This window comes from Strongylocentrotus purpuratus, unplaced genomic scaffold (assembly GCF_000002235.5).
Source record: "Strongylocentrotus purpuratus isolate Spur 01 unplaced genomic scaffold, Spur_5.0 spur5_scaffold_14, whole genome shotgun sequence".
Lineage (NCBI taxonomy): Eukaryota > Metazoa > Echinodermata > Echinoidea > Camarodonta > Strongylocentrotidae > Strongylocentrotus > Strongylocentrotus purpuratus.
Window position 1 is genome coordinate 4,886,867 of NW_022145599.1, and position 20,680 is coordinate 4,907,546.

Here is a 20,680-nt window from a genome sequence, read left to right on the forward strand (position 1 = left end):
TGGAAAAGTACACAAGTAGTTGTTAAAATGTATACTCAACAACAGTCCAATGCCAATAAATTTGCCAGTCACATTCACCCTAGAAAATTAAAGTATCAAGAGATTCATCATTTACCTCAACTGTGCCATTGAAAAATTTGATTTCATTGTAAATGATTTCCATTAATTTGAGTATGTCTGGAAGCCCTAATATTTGTATTTTTATTAGTCAAAACATTTTGTTTGCGACAATTCGCTCTGGTGACCAGTTACCACCACTACAACTTTCAAAGTTAACTGAAATTTAAAAAAAAATCTTTTTCTAGCTCAAGTATCTTGGCAAATAGCGCTATATTTATTTCGTAATTAAAAAAAAAAAAAAGTTATCACTCACACAGGCATACACATGCACGCACACACATTAGCAACTCCACGTCGTGCTAGAAAGATCGTACAATGGATATTTCTTTATAATTTTATATAAAATGTTTGTCAATATTTCAATTAATGCATTCATCTTAAAGGAATAGTTGAGTTCTAGTTTCAGACTGCAAATGCCTGCAAAGTACATGGTTATTGCTCTTATTCTTATGTATGAAATTTCTAGTGCTCTTTTAGGACCTAAAATTGCTATAAAGGTAATTTCATACCCCCGAAATGTGTGAGATTTAGCCAATATAATCATACCAATTCAGGTCCACTTTCAAAAAATATGGTGACCGTTAATTAATCAATTAATTTATAATAACAATACACGGGCCGGCTGGTTGTGCGTATTATAACCAACATACATTGTAAAAAAAGCCAACATCAGCATTGGCTGGAATAAAACGTATTATATTAGGCGCTATCTCGTTTTTCAACGGCAATATTTGTGGGGCACCAAAAATATTAGAAATCGTCTTATTTCTCTCTGAACAGATTTTGACCAAAACAAGATGATTTTGTCATTTAAGTTGTATGTTCTTTCAAATTTGACACTCAGTTTTTCAATATGTCACAAAAAGATTATTTTGTGAAGTGCCCTCTGCAACAAAACTCAACTATCCCTTTAAATGCAAATGAAAAGATTACCAACAATGCAACAATATTGTTTTGACTCACAGAACAGTGCGAGGGCGACAGCTCCAATTATAAGCAACAAGACGATAAGAAACATGATAATGGACGTAAAGAAACAGATCATCCGTCTATAACGCAGGTACATCATCTCCTCATAAGCAGTCATGGGATAGTGCCTTCTGCGACCCATTGAATCATCACGCAATCCGCTGTTGTAAGGACGGCCAAAAGTCACGTCTGCATCGTATCTAAAGAACATTTGCGGCGATGCATGTTCATGCTTAAACTTAGGGGCCGGTCCACCTCTGTACCAGTTATACTGGTAAACATATGAAAATAGAACGAGAAAGACATTACATGACAAGGGCCGTCGAGGGACCACTTTGAAATTGAAGGAAGGGGGGGGGGGGGATATTTGCCGTCAATTTAGTTGAAAAGTTTCATATTTCACACATTTTTCTTGCAGCAAGTAAAAAGGGAGGAAAGAGGATTATCAATTTCTGATATTTGCCGACAGAAAAGTGTCATATGATGGAAAGGCGGAGGGGTGTAACATTTACATTCACCCCACCCCTCCTATATCGAAGGCCCTTTTCATGATTACCCCTATTTTTAACATGTTCCTTTTTAATGGGAGAAATTAGATCGAGTTACATCTACATATTAATGGAGGCAACATACATGTAATTGATCGACGTCCTTTGGAGGGGTCTTAAAAAGTTCAACCGATCTTGATTTTTTTTTCGGGGGGGGGGGCATGTGCCCCCTCCCCCCCCCCCGTGGCTACGGGCCTGGAGACCAGCACTAGAATACTGCTCTCCCGTGTGGCACCCTTTTTTCCCCTTCCTCACAGTTCTTTCTTTCCCTTTCTCTCCTATTTTCCTTTCCCTTCTTTATCCTTCTCTCTCTCTCTTGTTTTTTGTTTTTGTTCGTTTGTTTGTTTTTGTTTTGTTTGTTGTTTTGCAGGGGGGGGGGGCAAGGCCCGCTTGGCCCCCTGGATCCGTGCATAATAGGCATTACAATTTAAGTTGTTGACAATGTAAAGTTTATCAAATTGCGCTTCTGATGTAAAATTCACAATGTAAAATAGTATTTCAATAGAGAAGCAATAACATCAACCTGCATGTACACTTCCAAATGGGTTTGATGCACAGCCAACATAAGTCCTTTCTTTGAAAAAAAAGAATTACATTTCAAATCTGAAGTACATGTAGTGTTTATAAAAGTACACAATATACAGTGAACAGTTACTATTCTTATATGCCAAACAAAATACAAGGGACCAGCTATAGGCGTAAGACTTAGGTCTGGGTCGGTATCATACCGAAGATCTTAAGATTCAGTTCAGTTCAGTTCATTTTATTCAAAACCACACAAAGCATGATATAATCTGTTACATAAAAAAGAGACTGGTAACAGTACATCAATCAACATATTCTAGCTTGATTACATCATAAACTGAATGGTTTTAGGACCCCTTTAGAAGCTAAGCTTGTGAGCGGGCCCCTATAGTCAACAAAATACATACATTTACAGTAAAAAGAATGTTACGTATGATTATACAGTGGATGAAAATACTAAGCTACAGAATAAGATCGCCGTTTCAAACCGACTCGCGCTAGATAAGCTATCTCTCGCGGCCGTCGTCCACACTATGAGCAAACACGACGGAAGTAAACACGTCAAATTATTAACCCCCCCCCCCCCCCGGTCTAGCCCTGAGGACTAGAAAAAATCCCCTAAACGCGTAAACCATCGCGTACAGCAGGATTTTGCATCATTTGGAAAAAGTACATTTTGCCTCAAAAATGGCCCAAAATTGATGTTTTTAACCCCTTAATGCGGCACCGCACGGACAGCGTCCAATCTTAAAAAACACCTCTTTATACGCGTTTTCTTGGCAGTCTTTATATTTGAGTGAGATCCCCGGGCAGCGCTTTTTTTTACACCACTGTTTAGCCATTGTTTTTGCGAAGAAATTCTTAGAAATACTGTGGTGAAAGAATGGGCAAGCACGTACACTCAGGAAGGGAAGATAATATAAAAGGGAAAACAAAGAAATACGTAAAGAGAGTGGAGAGGATATGGAGAAGGAAAAACAAAGAAATACATGACGAAAGAGAAGAGGATAGATTGAAGGAGAACGAAGACATAATGACAGAGAAGAGGATAGATTGAAGGAAAAACCCGGGAAAAAACAAAGAAATACATGACAAAAGAGAAGAGGATATAGATTGAGGAAAAACAAATTAGAACATGATGAAAGAGAAGAGGATAGACTGAAGGAGAACGAAGACATAACGACAGAGAAGAGGATAGACTGAAGGAGAACGAAGACATAACGACAGAGAAGAGGATAGACTAAAGTAAACACCCGGGAAAAACAAAGAAATACATGACGAAAGAGAAGAGGATATAGATTGAGGAAGAACAAATAAAGACAAGTATGAAAAAGAAGAGGATAGATTGAAAGAGAAACAAAGACATAACGAAAGAGAAGAGAATAGATTGAAGGAAAAACAAAGAAATACATGATGAAGAGGATACAATCAGGGGCGGCGATTTCTTTTCATGACCGGAGGACGAAATGCGAGGGACGAGGAAACATATTAGCAAGAGGGGCCAGTGGCGTAATGAGCAAAAACGTTGGGGAGGAGGGGGGGGGGAGATGTGGGGGGCTAAAGTATTTCCGATCAGGGAGTGCAAAGCGAGCGAAGCAAGTGGAGCGTAAATTGGCGTGGGGTCCAGGGGCAAAGCACCGGCGGGAATCAGGGGGCGGAGCCCCATGACGCTCTTGGGTTTTAAGCATTTAGGGGCCGTCTTAGGGCCTTTGGTTGGGTCCGGGGGTGGGCGGTAGAGCCCCCGGGAGCTGATTGAAAAAAAAATGCATTTTAGCAACAGTTGTAAACCACTGGTATCAAATTAGAAATAAACCATGTTTAAATTTTATGGGGGGGGGGGGATTACTGCCACCACATCAGTACGCCAGTGAAAGGGGTGGAGGTGACGGAAGTGACTACCTCCCATGAAGCTATGTGATAAGTTCTGATTATAGAGCTACACGCTACCCCCTCACAGGTTTTTGAAGTTTTGTTGTATTATAAAATTACATTCTTTAGCAAAACTACAGCATAAAAACAAGCAATATACTGTTTTTACACTTTACTTTTACTTTGCCGGTATTTAGTGTGCAGTCAGTAGGCAGGAAGGGACTTCTTAAAAGAGCAAGCTGAATATTAATTTTTGGATCACTGATCTACTTCTATAACTCTTAATCTTGTAAACATGCAGTGTAAACTGTGCTTACGCGATACCAACAATACAATATTTACTTGTATATTTTGAGGGATATTATGCAAAGGAGCGTAGCGACCGAGTGAGAAGATTTTTGCATTTTTATTAGTCTAAACGCTGTACTCTTGGGCCCCTCCAGAGCCTAAAAGTGTGTTCCAGTCTTTAGTCAGTAGTTGTTATACATTTGTTGGTGTGCACTTTTCCAAATTATCCGGGGGGGGGGGCGATCCCCCCTAAGTAAATTGAGGGAGGACGTGTAACCCGCCCCACAATCCATGGGCCAGTACCCAAATTTTCACTTGTCAGTCCCTTTCTGGATTCTTCCCCCCCCCCCCGTCCCCCCAAAGAATAAATATTTTCACATTGTTACATGTGTGCAGAATATATATTGATATGTCAACCTTACGAAAGTGGTGTTTTCATAATGATTATTGACCTCCTTTAAATTTATATTTATATGGAAGACTTTAGAAGACAACTGTAAATGTTCAACTAAGAGTGTAGCATACTTGAAAGCATCTTCTAATCTGTCCTTACTAAAATGTGCAATGTTGTTCAATTTCTGATTCTTTGTTGAAAAACTTGCTTGCTGTCAATAGTGTATTCATGTTTTATATTTTTATAAATGTTTTCATGAAAATGATTTCATTATTTTACACGTACTTCACATTATCCTATCGATAAGCGCAACGACTTGCTTTAGTATCAATTATCAAAATATAACATTAAAAATAAGTATGGTTTTCCTGAAAACTGCATTACAATGTGAATTCATTGTCAGTGAAATGTAGTACAATATACAACAATGGGCAAATAATTGTTTCCAGACCAATGATTCAAGTAAGAAGAACTTATACATTGAAACTGTTGACGTTTGTATATACATGAACTTGAAATAATAAGTAGCCTTGAAAGTGTGGCAATATATCATGTGTGAGTGAGCTTGAAGTTTAATGGTGTAGGTTAATTTGTTTGAGACTATATAGCCTTTACACTGTTTTTAATGACAAAATATCTCCAATCAAATCAAAATGAGTGATGTTATCGAACAACTTAACAATATCAATCTTCTATTCTCCTAAATGAACCTGGGAAACTTTAATTAAAACTTGATTACAATGTGAATTCATTGTCAGTGAAAAAATACAATATACAACAATGGGCAAATAATTGTTTCCAGACCAAAGATTTAAGTGCGAAATATATCATGTGTGAGTGAGCTTGAAGTTTAATGGTGTAGGTTAATTTGTTTGAGACTATATAGCCTTTACACTGTTTTTAATGACAAAATATCTCCAATCAAATCAAACAACTTAACAATATCAATCTTCTATTCTCCTAAATAAACCTGGGAACTTGAAACTTGATTACAATGTCAATTCATTGTTAGTGAAGAAATACAATATACAACAATGGGCAAATAATTGTTTTCAGACCAAAGATTTTATATTGAAATTGTCGCCGTGTGTATATCCATGAATTTGAAATAATAACCTGGTCATGTGTCATTGAGCTTGAAGTTTAATGGTGTGGGTTTGTTTGAGACTATATAGCCTAGCTTTACACTGTGTCATTCATGATATATATCCCCAATCAAATCAAACTAACTGATGTTATCGAACAACTTATCAATATCAATCTGGCTCAAAGTGACTCGGTAACATTTATGAAGGTTGATGAAAAAACTGCGTAATTTTTGTATGAAGTTTTACTTATTATATTCCTTCTACTACAATAACTCTCTGACATGCACAAAAAACCCTGAAATAATCCACTGGGGGACACCCTCTGATAGTAAATTCTCCCAACCATTTTTGAATTTTTCCAACCGTTTTTCCATGAAAATAAGACATATAGCAGGCCTTTAAAAATCTTTAAACATCTAAATGTCTGGAATGGTATATGGAGTCAATGCATTGCTTTGTAACATTTTGTTTATTCACCTAAAATGTAATTAAATTGTAATAATACAGTTGGGAGAATTAAGAAATCGATCAGATCATTTTCCCAATTTTGTAATATTAATAATGGTCTGTTTTTACTAATTTCTTTCAGATTATCTTTAATTATACATTTAGTCATTGAAGTCACCATTTGCTCTCATCTGAACGATGTTTCCAAGTCCCTTTAATTGCGGTGGAAGTTTGTTTGAGAATATTATAGCTTTAACATTGATTCATTTATGAGATATATCTTGGATCAAATCAGACTGAGTGATGTTATCGGCGAATAACTTAACAATATCAACCTTCCATTCCCCTAAATTAAATCTGGGAAACCTCGGTCTTTAGATACATAAAAGAAGATTACTAAATTTGGTGCCTGGCTTAATGGCGGTGGTTAGCCTTTACACTGTTTCATTAATGAGATATATCTTCAATCAAATCAGGCTGAGTGATGTTATCTAACAACTCATCAGTATTAAATGTCCATTTTCCTAAATAAACCATTACACAAAATGATATTACTAAATATGGTTTGGGTGCAAAATATCCATTCAATATTGTTTAAATATTGCCTTCAGAGGTTTTAGATGGCACTACTTCAGCCTAAATTCGCAAAAAAGCAGAAATATATGCCCAAATGTTCAATGTTGAAGTGCATTCGCGTAATCTATTTAGGCCGGATCGATATGATTATTTACCAATTATTAGTAGGCGGTTTCCCGGCAAAATGTGTATCATCACGTATTAGTCAAAACATATTCTTTCACATGATTGGTATTAAGAGCTTCCATTTCATTTGTTGAGAGGGGGCGTTTCCAAAACTGGTCTAGGTATTTGAACTGGGGGGGGGGGGGGTTGCACATAATCTGCATTTTAAGTGAGGAAAGACAAGAAAATAACAATCATCACACTACGGTATCAATAAGCCGACTACACTTTCCAAATTTCATAACTTGTTGGCCCGGGTCAAAGTTTTGATTGCATGACGCACGTCTGTGACGCCAGGAATAATGCATATTCAGATATCCACTAAACTTGGTGCCAACATATTATGCAACCCAATTGGTGTAAATATTTGGTTTGTAGAAAGATTACTACTGTGTAATTTGACGTTGGAAATTTGGAATTGAATTGGGGCATCAAACGATGAATACACATTTAGCTGACCAAAAATGCGAAGCAGTTTTCACTCTCTGTGGGATCCTAAACTTTACAAAAAGTCAAAATCAGTTCGAGAACAGACGTAAGACAATGACAAACACAATTTCAGACCAATCGTATTCATATAGTGAATGACGTTGGCCTCAAGTTATGTAAGTTGTTGTTCTTGTTCTTTTAGTGTTATCGCTGTTTCATTCACTTTTATTTTGCGTTTAACTTGTTTCAAAATACATCTGAATTATGCTCTACATGCAGGGGCGTTTTCATTGGGGGGGGGGGGGGGCGAAATGCGACGGACCAGTGGCGTATTGAACAATAGCGAGATTTCGCTCAGCAACATACAGACCTTCACGGACGCAGAGCACTCAGGTTTACGGCCGTCGCACACAGACCGCCCTCGATACAATACGTGGTTTCACTTTTCGGTGAATGCGTACGTATCTCTACGGAGGTATTGCATTTGCGATGCCATTGGCAATTTTCGTAATGTAACCAAATTTAATGCATACGTCTTTGTGAAGTGCCTCGATACAAAATATTTCTTTCACCTGATAAGGATAATATTATTTCAATAGACAGAATCCAAACTGCATACATTAGTTGTTGCCAGTTCGACAAACATTAGGTTATTAATATTTCGCAAGCTCATTGCGGACAGAGAATCTGCGGTTCGTGTGCAAAATCGAGAAGCTACTACATCGCTGAGTAGTCTGCAAGCACAAACCCTGGTCAGTCGTAAAAGTGAGTCTGCACTATAAGACTACCATAGGCCATGTACTGAAGCTGCACCTGACACAGGGTCTGTACAACAAGTGAGCCCATAAGCATTTATTGTGCTTATAGGAGGAGCTTAGCTCTGAGAGGGATCGTCATGGTAACAATGATTGACATTCACTATCAGAGCTGGCTTGCATGCCTCCTACTGAGATGAAAGTCAACTTGGTAGAAATTGTACCATTACATAACACATTGGAATGGATGAGATTCCAGTTCTTAGTACTGTACAATGTACTATAAGCCTTGTGCATGCATACATGTATGTACAACTTTTAGCTCCATGATTTTTCATTTTTTAAGAAATGGAAGGAAATACAGTGTACTCCTTGTATGACTCACAAACTCTCTCTTTCTTTCTCTCCCTCTCTCTCTCTCTCTCTCTTTCTCTTCCTCTATCCATTTCTGTCCCACTCTTTCCTTCTCTTTTCCTTCTTTTTCCCTTTCTGTCCCAGTCTATTCCTTCTCTTTCTCCATTTCTTTGTGCTAGAATAAATTTTACTGTAATTTTTATTTAGGTTTATGAGGACCTGAATATATTTTCATCCCTTACTATACCTTTTACCTCATCTTTCACTTTCTTTCTCATTTTGTTCATGATTACAAATTCACATAAAACTTCTTTTTTATGTCTACAACAAGGAGAAACCCAAATTATATAAACTTTATACATGTACATGATTATGTCATAATTATGTTTGCTAATTTCATTTCCAGTTGGCAACTCTGTGACGTATACATGTATCTTGTGAGCTCCTCTCCCATTTGCTTTGTATGCAGAAATTAACAAATTTTCAATTTTCAATTTTCAAACAGATTGTGTGTAAGGCATACAAGATAATGCTTTATTTATTTAATAAAGGTAATACACAGTTTTGGTATGGGGTCATGAATTTGGTTGAAACAAAAAATTTGGAAGCATATGCGATCCTTCAATATTCAGTGATCGTTGTCGCGGTTGAAATCGAGTCTAAAGTTATGAAATTGTAAATAATAAACTCTTTATGTTGTATAGTTCCCTCTCAAGGTCAAGATATTAATCAAGCTATAAAACAATGTTTTTGACTAAAATCGACCGATTAGCTATTTCCGTTTGGAAATTTTATATCACAACTACATATTCTGAGATTGTCATGGTCGCAGCTACCATTGTACGGCCGTAGACGCTATTTGAAATTCATCAAAATTTACCGGGAGCACCGGTAAATTTTTATATTCAATTTTTCTCGAAAGCAGAAGTGTTTTAGGGGCCAAATTTTCTAGTGCTTATAATACATCCACAGGGGCAGCCAAATATATCAAACTTGTAAAGAATCATTATCCACCCAATTTTTTCAATGTCCGATTTATGTTGACAAATCTCAAAATGACAAATATATTTGGCATTGACAGGGAGGGGGGCTACTTTTGTCCTGTTCGACAAATAACAAGACCAATGTTGAATTTTTACAGCTTTAATTAAAAAGCTTAAAGCAGAATACTGATCGAATCATGAAAAACCCATTTCACCAAAACCATGTGATGAAACACTAAACTTGTAAGAAGATGAAGTTGGAGAAAATCAGAGAATAATAATATCCTAAGTAATATATCCTTCCCAGTGCAGACATAATGTACGTGAATAATAATTAAGATGCCAATTTGTGGAAGCTTAATTTAAGTCACGATTTCAGTTGATAAACTTTAATACGCGCAACAAATCATGAAGGTACATTTTGTCTAGTAATGTACTTTTTTTTCTTGCACATACAGTATGATAGCGTTTAAAGTAATATACATTTTTACATGCAGTCGGTCACAATTTTTTTGTTTTCACCCAGATATCCGCACTCCACAGATACATGTACAAATAAGCGCCTGTAATGCAGTCATGTATCTTCCCAAAGTACTATTTGATGGAACAAATTCAAAGGACACAAAGAGTGTTGTTTGAATTATAAGCAAATGTACTGCAGTGGTCTGATATAAAGAAAATATGTCCTTATAATTATACACACAAAACATACAATTTGTTGACGATAAACCCTGTCACCAAATGTAGAACTTATTAATTCACTGTGAACAATGACAAGTCTGAAGTTAGGGTTCTTCTGATGCGCTTTGAAATTTAGGGGCCATATAAGATGACTAAGTTGGTTCAAAATTAGGACGCTTTAAAGATGCCATAACATTTGGGCACAGTATGGATGGGTTACTGTCCTAAATCTCTCATTATTGTCCTCATAGAATTGATGAATTCTTTACAGGCCACAACAGGGATTTGGAATTGTTGATATTACAAGTACACCTGTTTAATGTTTCAAGTTTCAAGTTTCAAGTTTATTTGTTTCACATTTCACCCCCAAAAAAAGAATTCACATAATTCTTGACAAAATTAGAACATGTACATGTAATGTGAAATATACTAAAAGTGTCACATTATATAATTAATTCTTTGAAAAGACGTCGAAATTAATTGTAATGAATAGAAGGTTGTACAGAGTGAAATGTGAGGAACCTATTAAAAAGCTCAGCTTGTAGATTATAGGTTCCCATAAATAAAACTTAACATTAGGTTGAAGTGGTTGTAATGGTAGAGGACGTAACAGTTTCACATTTAAGACAACTATTGAGCATTTTATGATATCAATACAAAGTAGAATTAACAATGTTACAACATTCGATTTTTATCGCTCTCATTCATAAAATACAGTCTCAGATTCTTGGTAAATCTTTTTCAAATCAACTGAAATTCCCAAAGTCAGAAGATTATTTTCATAATGTTATAGGCTTACCATATCTTTACTCCATTCAATACTGAAGAGGTATGTGCCGAGTTAATGTGGAACAAAAATGTGTGACTCACCTTATTTCCAGTTCCCATTTCAAACAATATCAAGCAAGGTAACATTAGGGGGAATGCTCTCATATTAAGAAAGATTTTTAGAATACATTGTCTATTTACATCAAAGTATTTTGATCACAGCAATGAATTATGTGTCTGATATGCCTGTTTTAGTAGTTTATCATATCATTTAAGGTTTTATATCAATTTGTACAGATCTGCATGGCGCCAAAAACCTCTCATGACAAAATAACATTACTGTCAATTAATAACTTACTGTTGGTACACTTGCATCTCTCGTAAAGTACATATATTATATCCACACAGTGGCGTATCTAGGGGGGTGGGGCACTTGGAGGGGCACAAAGAGGCAATGGAGAGAAAGAAAAGAAGGGGAAAGTGAAGAAAAGTCCTAATCCTTACGGATTATATGCCCCCAAATCCGCAGGGTAAATGCACGTAATCTAGTTTTTGAGAGTTTGAAATGCGAAATTTTTCTAAAGCTTGGTCACTTTGCGCCCTCGCATAATTATTTTCTTTCAAAATCTCGTAATTTCACGTCCCCGGTATACAGTTCTTAAATAGCTTAAAGAGTTCAAACATTTTAAAATAAAAGATATAATTATCATTGCTTTGCTCGCTATCGTGAAAGTTTCATCTGACTCCTGCTAAATATTGCACCCCAAGATAAGAAAAAGTGTATAAAACAGCATTTTGGTGCTGTCTGCAACAAGATCTCAAAAAATACTGGCATTCTAAACAAACTTAGATTTCTACCAAAATGTGTTTTAAGAATGTTATATAATACTTTAATTCTTCCTCATTTATATTACTGTTCTGAAGTATGGGCCATGAAAAGCCAAACCAATCTGAATAGGATACTCAAAATGCAAAAGAAAACCATCCGGGTAATTTCAAATTCACACTACAGAGCTCATTCGAAACCTATATTTTATAACTTAAAGCTTCTCAATGTATTTGATATCTGTGAATATCATATTGCAGTCTTTATGTATGTCAGACCCTGTTTATTAAGGTATATTCTATTTTTTTGAGTAAACCTATATTCTATTTTTGAGTGAGCTTATATTACTTTAAATTGTTGAACCCCTATTTAAAGTGTACCTTTAAACTATGTTTCTATTAAGATCACCTCTCTGGTATATGCTACTGGTGAAACAAAGAGATGGGAACAAAAAGACCCCTATTCTATAGGCCTTGTTTATGTCTTAAACCCAGACCACTTCCTTTATTCGTAGAGTACATAAATCATGAATGACCAGTGGATACACTTACTGGTACCCCTTTGTCTTGGGGATAGGGAATAGTGGGGTTGTTTGCCTGATTTGGAAGAAAGATTGGCTTTCTCGTTGAGAGCAAGTTTAGACTTCAAGGCAGATAGACGTGTGATGTAACTTCCCCCAGAAGTTACTATGTCGCAGCTTTTTAAGACCTGCCTTGATTTTGTTTCTTAACAGGTAAGCGAACATTCACCTTCCTAAAAGTATATTCATGTTTTATTCTAGTAAATTAAAGAGATATCACAAGTTCCTAATGCAATTTGAATTAATTGTATGATATTGTTTAGTGTGATTCTCCTTACGTTGGAAAACCCATTGTTATATTTTCATGTGTTTATCCATTAACTTTTGATACAAGATGGTTGTGACTAAGTATGAATTAAGATACTACTTTTCACAAGCCAGACGTATTTATAGTTATTTCAGTCATTGTAAAAATACTCATCATTAGATAGTTTAGTAAAAGCCAATAACTAATTGTGAGACGATAAATACTCTTGTTGAATTACTGTGTTCCATATAAAGAAGAATTATTATTGATTAAGTAGGAGAGCAAGTTTAGACTTCAAGGCAGATAGACGTGTGATGTAACTTCCCCCAGAAGTTACTATGTCGCAGCTTTTTAAGACCTGCTTTGATTTTGTTTCTTAACAGAGTTCCACCATGGTTCCACCATGGTTCCACTTCCATTTCCCTCGGGACAAGAGTTGGGACTGCTGTCGTTGTTCAGGCAACGCTCTCCGCCTGATCGATGTATTTAGTGCTTATTGACGAACGACTTGTGTTTTATCATTTGTACTTCATATGAACATCTATTCTTTTCTTCTATTCCCTAATATGTTTCTACTGTACAGTGTAGTTTACTTTGCTCTTTTGCTATCATTCTTGTAATAAACATTGTAAAGCTTTGCATGTAGCTGTTTTTGTAATATTGTTGTTTGAAATCGGAAATGCCAGTTGTCACACTGGGAATTTATTATCGGTGTACCTTTGACACTGAATATTAATAAATACCTCTTTGGAATTATCATTGGCACAAAATATATGTTTCAGACTTATGTATTTTAATGGATCTCCGTGTTTACTAATCTTAATTAATTGAACCGGCGCAGGCATAGGAAGTCTGTGTAACAAATGGAGGCACTGCCCGGATCATTTTGTTAACCCTGTTTTTGGATAGTTTAGCTTTATAATCTTTTTAAAAATGTCTGACTCTGACTCTAAGTTTAAGGCAGAGCTAGTGAAGTTTCTGGCCGAACAGGTGGCCAAAGATAAACCTAAGAAGTGTCCCATAAGGCGATCTGCAATTATGAGTTTGCAGATGAATTAGCCATCTCATCGGGCCACATCTGATAAACCTCCAGCCGCACTAGTAGTGGGTACCCAATTCACTGTCTGGGCTGAGGTTGACGGAGTGTGTGCCCTGTGAGTGCCTTATGGGCACTGGGTCGATCCCAAGTGATATGCATATCTGCTTATTGTTATCACAAAAAGTTAGCGCACCGTCACTTGGAATCCATGACGACCTGTTCGTGTTTGGTGCAGGTGAAATCAGAAGTTCCATACATTGGGTACATCGAGGCCCATCTGCATTTTCACACTGACAATTAGGTTGCGTTCAGTCAGAGACGACAACGCTGGCACTGGTTATTTTTATTTTACAAGTTTTATTGGACAAGTTAGCACCAAACCAATGAAATCCTTAATTGCCACCACCCTTCCCGGGTGAAGCTCATTCTACCCAAGAATGAAGCATAGTGGCAGGAGGAATCATTCGGCAGTTCTCTGGAAAGGGAGTGTCGTCTGATAGTTGGATGCGGTGTTTGACTGAAGAGGTGCACCCAATGTTGAGGTCATCTACAGAGAATTACATCTTGCCATCTAGGTAGGAAAGTATGAGATTGGTTAATCTCTCTCTGTCCTCTGAAGTCTGCGGAAATGTATTATTGTATTGACTTGTAATTAAATATGTCGGGACGCCATGATTCTAGGAGGGGAGAGTGTCAGACCCTGTTTATTAAGGTATATTCTATTTTTTTTGAGTAAACCTATTTTCTATTTTTGAGTAAGCTTATATTACTTTAAATTGTTGAACCCCTGTTTAAAGTGTACCTTTAAACTATGTTTCTATTAAGATCACCTCTCTGGTATATGCTACTGGTGAAACAAAGAGATGGGAACAAAAAGACCCCTATTCTATAGGCCTTGTTTATGTCTTAAACCCAGACCACTTCCTTTATTCGTAGAGTACATAAATCATGAATGACCAGTGGATACACTTACTGGTACCCCTTTGTCTTGGGGATAGGGAATAGTGGGGTTGTTTGCCTGTTTTGGAAGAAAGATTGGCTTTCTCGTTGAGAGCAAGTTTAGACTTCAAGGCAGATAGACGTGTGATGTAACTTCCCCCAGAAGTTACTATGTCGCAGCTTTTTAAGACCTGCCTTGATTTTGTTTCTTAACAGGTAAGCGAACAACCACCTTCCTAAAAATATATTCATGTTCTATTCTAGTAAATTATAGAGATATCACAAGTTCCTCATGCAATTTGAATTAATTGTATGATATTGTTTAGTGTGATTCTCCTTGCGTTGGAAAACCCATTGTATTATATTTTCATGTGTTTGTCCCTTAACTTTTGATACAAGATGGTTGTGACTGTGTATGAATTAAGATACCACTTTCCACAAGCCAGACCTATTTATAGATATTTCAGTCATTGTAAAATACTTTTGATTAGATAGTTTAGTGATAGCCCAATAACTACTTGTAAGACGATAAAATACTCTTGTTGAATTACTGTGTTCCATATAAAGAAGAATTATTATTGATTAAGTAGGAGAGCAAGTTTAGACTTCAAGGCAGATAGACGTGTGATGTAACTTCCCCCAGAAGTTACTATGTCGCAGCTTTTTAAGACCTGCCTTGATGTTGTTTCTTAACAGAGTTCCACCATGGTTCCACCATGGTTCCACTTCCATTTCCCTCGGGACAAGAGTTGGGACTGCTGTCGTTGTTCAGGCAACGCTCCCCGCCTGATCGATGTATTTAGTGCTTATTGACGAACGACTTGTGTTTTATCATTGGTGCTTTATATGAACATCTATTCTTTTCTTCTATCCTTGATATTTTCTAATGTATACTGTAGTTTACTTTGCTCCTTTTTTTATCATGTATTGTATACCTGTACAACATATTGTAAAGCTTTGCATGTAGCTGTATTTGTAGAATCCCGATTGTTGTTGAAATCGAAGATGCCAGTTGTCACACTTGGAATTTATTATCGGTGTACCTGTGACACTGAATATTAATAAATACCTCTTTGGAATTATCATTGGCACAAAATATATGTTTCAGACTTATGTATTTTAATGGATCTCCGTGTTTACTAATCTTAATTAATTGAACCGGCGCAGGCATAGGAAGCCTGTGTAACATGTACTTGTGTCGAAATAAATCTTTACCATGTGCACTTCTAAAGTATTTTAATTTGAATTCGACCTTTCATGATTATGAAACTAGAAATGCAACTAATTTCCACTTACCTCAAATTAAAACAACTTTAATGAAAAAGTCAATATCTTTCGATGGTCCAAAAATTTGGAATTCCATTCCAATAAATATAAGAAATTGCAAAAGTCTTCAAACTTTTAAACGAAAATATAAAATGTATTTAATTGAATCCTACGTGCTATAACTCACCAGGCTCTTTCCCCCCCCTTGTTTTCCCTCTTTTTGTCATGCTTCCAATCGTACAACATTTAATTTACCTTTTATTTATATTATACTGAGGGATGGGCTCTAGCATAAGGACAACACTCCTTTTTAGCTCATCCCTTCACTCCCATTATGTTATGTTATTTTGTTGTTGTTGAATGTATGATATTTTATGTGTGATTATTCCTCATTTAATTGTATATGTTCTTGTATTTTTAATGATGAGTGTAAATAAACGAACTTGAACTTAAACTTGATTTACAAAGCTTCAACATTTGAAAGAAATCCTAACTTCAGTATTTCTCAAGGGTTTTTGTTAGTTTTGCTCCCGATTGTAGAAGTGAGTGAATAGAAAAACATTTTTCAATATATAAAATTCTAGCTTCTCTACCGCTCAATTACAGAGGTCAAAACTGTCCTGGGTAAACTCAACATATTCAGTTTTTCAGGGTGAAAATGAAAAAAACTTGCCTGTCGGTCGCTTTGCTCCCTAATTTGTTCAATAATGTAGATAAGTTTGGGCACTCGGGGGGGGGGGTAACTTCAAAAGCACTCAGAAGGGCTTGGTACACTAAGGATTTCCGTAACCAGTTGGTAATACTACAAGAGTATCCTGCTGGTTAGTGAGAATACTGTTAATTGCCTGGCATTGCTCTTTCTTCAGCACCACTCCCGCCTCCAAAAACGATTTTACTTCATGATGCTACATGGGAAAGTGAGATGAGCGAGGCAGGAACACTGCAAAATCGACCATGACAATGTGAAAGCTCTGGATGTTTGAAGAGAGTTAGAGCTAGAGATGAGCAGAAGACCTGCTTCATAATCTTGCTGAAGTGAGATATGGACATAATTCTCTGTCTTATCTCTCAGTATCCCCTATCCACTGTGTTTTCTCTTACAACATCAGTTACATAATCATATGCCTAGACAATAGACCCTAGTAGTAGGCTACATTTATGTTTGTTTTAAACTAAGGCATAAACTCAGGGATGGCTGCGAGACCTCTCAGATAACTTTCTTGTTCTGACCAGAGAAAAGTAACATATTTCCTGTTCTGAATGTACTGCCCTTAATATTTTCGCTTTTATTTTGACATTTAGCAGTTTAGTATATAGACTTGTCATTTTCATTCACCAATAGCTCGACAGGAAAGGTATTTGGTGGTCAATGTGTATCAAAATGTTGAGGATAAACTCAAGCATTCTAAATATACCATCATAATTATATGCTACCTTAAGCATTTTCAGAGAAAATTTGTTAACTTTATTTCAACATTAAACAATCTTGAGGGAAAAAAAAAAAACACAACTCACATTTCATTTTCAAATTCTCATGAGGTAGAGAGTGAGAGATAAGAAAATTAGGATGAGATAGATGGGGGGAGGGAGGTTGCTGGGAGTTTTGTTAAGAAAAACAAGAACATGAAAATGTGACTGCAAACTCAAAATAAAAGGAGGTGGGGCCCCCCAAATTTTGTTGTTGTTCAATGAACAGATTCAAGATGTCTTGCCCAGTAGGCCTATAGCATCTGTATCTCCCTTTTTATTACTCATCAGGATTGTAAAGAAATACAATGCCGCTTTGAGCTTACTCGGATGGAAATAACTCTTCAGTTTTCTGTATTTTGCATCCAGCAAGCCAAGAGGGCAAAACTTGGTCTGAATGAAGGTGTTTGGTCTGGCTGGTGTTTGGCCTGGCCCAGTGTTGTTTTAATTTAACTGGTGGTCATATCTTATCTGCCTTCCCAATTATCTTGTTACTGAGAGCTTGCCAGCCAGTCCCAAGAGAGGGTGATGGACATTGTATAGCAACCAATCACAGGTGACCCTGGAGAAGAGGGTGGAGCTAGATTTTGGCCGTGGGAAGCAGTTTTGGTAAACCTGTACAGACCCTATACTGACACAACCAGTAGGTAGCTGGGCTAGACTTCTCTCAAGGCACAATGATTTGTTGATAAAGTGTCAAATTAGGGTCTGTGCCTGCAGACTAATCGCTGAGGTACTGAAATCCAGAACGGGTTTTGGCCAAATCTACGGGCGTTCTCAATGACGCCCCAAGTGAATAAACAGCCAATCAGCGAGCTTGTACCAAAGATGGTTATGAGAATTTCGTCGTCTAATAACAAAGGATGACGAATTTTAACGGGCGGATCTAGCCGAGTTCTTTTCTATGGCGTGGACGGGGGGGGGGGGGGGTAGAAAGCACCTTGGCCAGCCCAAGGGGGGATTTTTATGGGGGCAACTGCTCCCCAAGCCGCCATCAGTACGCTAGTGCGAGGGTCGAGGGAGCAAAGTGAACGAGAGGGGCGAAGGTGACGGCACTGACTACCCCTTCACATGTTTTTGAAGTTTTGTTGTATTAAAAAATTACTTTCCTTAGCAAAACTATAGTATAAAACCACCTCCCTGATAAAACCAAGCAATATACCTTTTTTTTACACTTCACTTATACTTTGATGGTAATTAGTGTAGTCCGAAGGGTTGTTAAAGCTTATCTGTACTAGTTTAAGGAGGGGAAAAACCGCCCTGCGAGGTCACTGGACAGGTGGTTATCTCATCAACTCAGCTCTCAATTAACATTAAATAAAGAGGATCATGGGGACCAATGGTCACCGATAAGCCATTGTTTGTCTATATAGAGGGAGCAAGTAGTTACAAGTAGGACAGTGTGGCTTTAACATCAGTTTAGTAGGTAAATTTTAGTATCAACAGGGAGCTTGGGCATGGATGGGATTTCTATTCACAAAAAGAAGAAAAAGCACAAACATCCATTCTCCTGCGTTGGCATAGGGAAAGAAGCTCTTGACATTTACAATACGTTCCAATTTGAGGAAGATAAACTGTTGGTCATAAAGATGGAATAATTATTTTAACCCTAATTATGGAATGAATTTGACAATGATTTATTCCTAATAGATCTAAATAATAGTATACATTCTCAGATTTTATTGAATGATAATTTGTGAGTGTTTGTTTTGCGTTACTGCTAAATAATGTGTATAGTACTATGCTAATCAACTTGGGGACCTACGTCCTTAAGTCATAACTGACAGTAATGAGGATTAATGCCTCACAAAAGGGCACTAGTATAGCACATCTACACGGTTTTGATCCTGGGGGCTCACAATGCCGAGGCAATTGCTTAGCCACTGAATCATAACTGTACGCAGCGGGGGATAGGGTACATCACCCGGTCGCCGCCCCCTCAATTACAAAAAAAACCCAAAGAAAATGCAATAAATTATCAGTAATTCATTGCATTTTCCCCCGGTCCCCAACAGGAAAAATTCCTCTGAAGGGCCATGCATTATGGTTCAAGGCATGCACAGGAGATGAGTTGAAATTAGAAAAAGTGCTAAAGAAATTTGAGAACTATTGCATGCCAAAACGTAATGTAACATTTGAGAGACACAAATTTTTCACAAGTTCTCAACACGAAAATGAGACAAAAGATTAGTATGCAACTGAATTGCGCAATAGAGCTAAGTCTTGTGATTTTGGGACTTAAAGAATAGTCTCATTCGTGATAGTATTATCTATGGAATTGTGAACTCCATGGTCAGGGAACGCCTATTGAGGCAAGATGATTTGACGCTAGATAAGACTTTACAGTTGTGTCGTTCTGCTGAAACTACTCGAGCTCAGGCAAAAGAGCTGAGTTCAACGGATGGGGTCTCGGTTGATGCTCTTGGGAGTAAGAGAAAGTTGTTTCACAGTAAACAAAGACAAAATCCAAGGCAAAGTCTAGGTCAACAACAAAATCAAAGGCCATATCGAAGTCAAAATCAGACACAAGGTCAGAAATCTAAAAATAGTTGCGGTCGTTGTGGAATATGATGTGAGACTATCTTCCTCATGCAGAAAACCGACTACCGATAAGTGTTGGTCAATTCCTTTCGTTCGAAGTTTGTTTCCACCTTAAATTCTCCATTTTATTCATATCATTAAGCAAGTTTAGCAAAATTCTTGACAGAAATCATAACAATCATAATTTGGTAATATTTACCTCTCAGCCAGCGCGTGACCTCCATTAGGAGTAATTTGTGGTTTTGAGAAATAGTTTGCCCGACCTTTAAAGGGCAAGTTCACTCCAAAATTAACTTAATTTCAATAGAAGCAGAAAAATCAGACAAAGCAATCAAAAAAAGTTTGAGCAACATCGGATTGCTAATAAGAAAGTTATGAGTTTTTATTGACATGAAAAACTTTGAAAATCAGAAGACAAATTAGCAACTCACTCATGAGTCTGTGACGTCATTGCCTCACTATCCACTTATTTTTTTTCCTTATAATAATAATTTTGAATTTTCCTCCTAAAATTTCCTCACACCATCAATCCAAGTTATATTGATAGTATTATGTTCTTGTGTGGATGCACTAATATAGAGTAATTATTTTTCCTGTTTAATCATGAAATCATGAATCATGAATGTAAAAATCAATGATTATGACTATAAAATATTCAGAAAATAATATCAATTCTTTAACGTTCATAACATATTTTGTGAAATGTCATTCACGCAATATGATACAAATCATATGATCTGGACAAAGGCATAGGGACAAGTTTTGGGGGATAAAAGGGAAATGAATGGGATACAAATATTTAAAGCAATCGATAAA

At 36.8% G+C, this 20,680-nt stretch overlaps 1 long non-coding RNA gene across 1 annotated transcript; it reads left to right on the forward strand.

Moving 5' to 3' along the window:
- The first annotated feature begins 12,036 nt into the window (after positions 1-12,036).
- Positions 12,037-15,735, forward strand: LOC105437727. Its single transcript, XR_004063885.1, has 3 exons — positions 12,037-12,518; positions 12,996-14,806; positions 15,287-15,735. It is a non-coding gene; the product is annotated as an uncharacterized LOC105437727 (long non-coding RNA).
- The last annotated feature ends 4,945 nt before the right edge of the window (positions 15,736-20,680 follow it).